Source organism: Papio anubis, chromosome X (assembly GCF_008728515.1).
Source record: "Papio anubis isolate 15944 chromosome X, Panubis1.0, whole genome shotgun sequence".
Classification (NCBI taxonomy): Eukaryota; Metazoa; Chordata; class Mammalia; order Primates; family Cercopithecidae; genus Papio; species Papio anubis.
Window position 1 is genome coordinate 92360236 of NC_044996.1, and position 3411 is coordinate 92363646.

Genomic DNA, 3411 nt, shown 5'->3' on the forward strand with positions numbered 1-3411 from the left:
GTATACGTACAAAAACAGACATATAGACCAATGGAACAGGATATAGAACCCAGAAATAAAGCTGCACACCTACAAACATCTGATCTTCAACACTAGTAAGTAATGTGGAAAGGACTACCTATTCAATAAATGGTGCTGGAATAACAGGCTAGCCATATGCAGAAGATCAAAACTGGACCCCTACCTTGCACCATATACAAAACTTAACTCAAGATGAATTAAAGACTGAAATGTAAGACCTAAAACTGTAGAAACCCTAGAAGAAAACCTAGGAAATACCATTCTGGACATCAGCCTGGGCAAAAACTTTGACTAAGTTTCCAAAAGCAATTGCAATAAAAACAAAAATTGACAAGTGGGACCGAATTAAACTAAAGAGCTTCTGTACAGCAAAAGAAACTATTAATAGATTAAACAGACAACCTACAGAATGGGAGAAAATATTTTCAAACTATGCATCCAAGAAAGGCCTACTATCCAGAATGTATAAGGAGCATAAATGTTGAATTCAACAAGTAAAAAACAAATAACCCCATTAAAAGTGGGCAAAGGTCATGAACAAACCTTTCTCAAAAGGAGACAAACATGTGGCAAACAAATATATGAAAAAAATGCTCAGCATCACTAATTATTAGAGTAATGTAAATCAAAATCACACTCAAAACCGGTGAGATTCATTGGTTAGAATGGTTATTATTAAAAAGACAAAAATAACAGATTTTTGCAAGGTTGTGGAGGAAAAGGACTGCTTATACACTGTGGGAATATAAATTAGTTCAGCCACTGAGAAAAGCAGTTTGGAGATTTCTCAAAAAACTTAGAACTACTATTTAACCCAGCAGTTCCATTACTGGCATATAACCCCCCTAAAATAAATCATTCTACCAAAAAGACACATGAACTTGTATGTTCATCACAGCATTATTCACAATAGCAAAGACATGGAATGAACCTAGGTGCCAATCAACAGTGAAGTGGATAAAGAAAATGTGGTATATATACACCATGGATTGCTACACAGTCTTAAGAAATAATCAAATCATGTCCTTTCAGCAACATGGATGCAGCTGCAGGCAATTATCCTAAGCAAATTAATGCAGAAACAGAAGGCTAAATACTGAATGTTCTCACTTGTAAGTGGGAGCTAAACATTGAGTGCACATGGACATAAAGATAGGAACAACAGACACTGGGGATTACTAGAGGGGGAAGGGTGGGATGGAGAAGAGGTTTGAAAAACTACCTATTAGACACCATGCTCACTACCTGGGTGACGGGATCTTTTCTATGCCAAACCTCAGTGACATGAAATTTAGTCATGTAACAAACCTGCACATGTACATACTGAACCTAAAATAAAAGTTGGAAAAAAGCAGATGGAATAAAAATTAGTTCTAATTTGGAAACTGAAAGTTATTAATAGCATTTTCATTTTTTGAGGGGTGTACATTTTATTGGAAACCTTAAATAATTTTCAGAAGACATCTTCAATCAAGTTTCTTGTGTGGCCTACACAGAAAACTGAAGCTTTTTGGATTAGGGGCAAGGAGACGGACAGTACAGAGGACAAGGACCCCTCACAATGAATGGCCTTCAGCTAGCTTTTGCCACAGCTTCTTCAATGAGTCCTAGCCTATAGAAGATCTGTTCTGGGAGATGGTCATATTCACCTGGCAAAATCTGCTAGAATCCTTTGATGGTATCCTTCAGGGGTACCAGCTTCCTCATATGACCTGTAAAGACCTCAACAACCTGGAATGGCTGAGACAAGTAACATTGTATTTTCTGTGCACAGGACATGGTCAATTTGTCATCCTGAGAAAGTTCATCCATACCCAGGATGGCAATGAGGCCTTGGAGGGATTTGTAGTCCTGCGGGATCTTTTGCACCCCATGGGCCACATCATAATGCTCATCGCCAACAATGTTGGGATCTATGATACAAGAGGTGGAATCTAGAGGATCCACAGCTGGACAGATGCCCAGTTCAGCAATGACATGGGACAGCACATCCAAATGAGCAAAAGTAGTAGCAGAGGCAGGGTCAGTCAGGTCATCAGCAGGCACATAGATAGCCTGTACAGAGGTGATAGATCCCTTCTTGGTGGTGGTAATTATTTCCTGCATAGTACTCATGTCAGTGGTCAGGGTAGGCTGATAGCCCACAGCAGAATGGATTCCGCCTGATAAGGCAGACACCTCTGCACGAGCCTGGATGAGGCAACAGATTTTATCAATAAATAGCAATATATCTTGACCTTCTTGATCTGTGAAGTATTCAACCACAATCAGTCCAGTCAGAGTTACCTGGGCACGAGCACCAGGTGGTTCAATCATTTAACATATACCAGCACTATCTTGGAGGTGGCATGTTTTAAGCTGATAACATCAGATCACAGAATAAATCATTGCCCTCACGGGTCCTGTCACCAACACCAGCAAACACCGAGTAACCACCATGGGCTTTGGCGACATTTCCTACTAACTCCATGATCACTACAGTCTTGCCAACTCCAGCACCACCAAAAAGTTAAATTTTGCCAACCTTGGCATAGGGAGCTAGCAGATCTGGTGACCTTGATATCAGTCACCAGAATTTCCTGCTCAACACTCATTTCCATGAACTCAGGAGCCTCAGCATGAACGGGAGCAAACTGTGTGGTTTTGATGGGACCTCTTTCATCAGGCTCCTTAATGACATTCATGATTCTGCCCAAAGTCTCAGGACCAACAGGAATTTTGATTGATGCACCAGAATCCAGGACTTTCTGGCCTCTAACCAAGCCTTCTGTACCACCCACAGCAGTGGTCCTTACTGTGCTCTCACCCAAATGCTGGGCCACCTCCAAAATCAGCCTGGTCTTCCTGCCTTGCACTTCCAGGGAATTTAGGGTATCCCATCAAACTGGACATCCACCACTGCATTAATGACTGCCATGATGCTCCCGGTGAGAGCATCTGCCTTCAACAAAGGAGATGCTTGTGATGCATTGTCCCTGGCAGGATGGACTGCTGTGGGAATGGCCTGCAGTAAGAGTTGAGCTATGGATAGCGATGCTGAAGGACTGAGTCCCTGCAAGGCCCTAGAGACTGAGGCAGCAGCCACAGGACCAACACGACTCAACATGGTAGAGTCCGGGTGGAGTCTAGCACTTTCAATTTTGAAAGGTATTACTTTTGTAGAAACTACTTTTTTTTTTCCTGCAGAAAATCTCTAAAATGTGATCAAAACAACTCTTTCTAAATTTACTTACATTTCTTTAGCTAAGCCATGTAGTATGTATTCAATTTTTCAATGTAAATGCTTTGAAGAAATATGTATTTTGAGCATGTAAAAACTAGAGGTGGTTAAGAGCTTGGCATTAACTTATGATGGGTAAAAGAAGAAGTGGTCAGAAATGTTTTTCAGAC

The 3411-nt window shown here is 41.0% G+C and overlaps 1 pseudogene across 1 annotated transcript; it reads right to left on the reverse strand.

Annotated features, from left to right (window-relative positions):
• Positions 1–639: 639 nt before the first annotated feature.
• On the reverse strand, positions 640–3127 carry LOC101025295 (annotated as a pseudogene). The gene has a single exon (XR_163329.4). The product of XR_163329.4 is annotated as an ATP synthase subunit beta, mitochondrial pseudogene (transcript).
• Between the last annotated feature and the right edge of the window lie 284 nt (positions 3128–3411).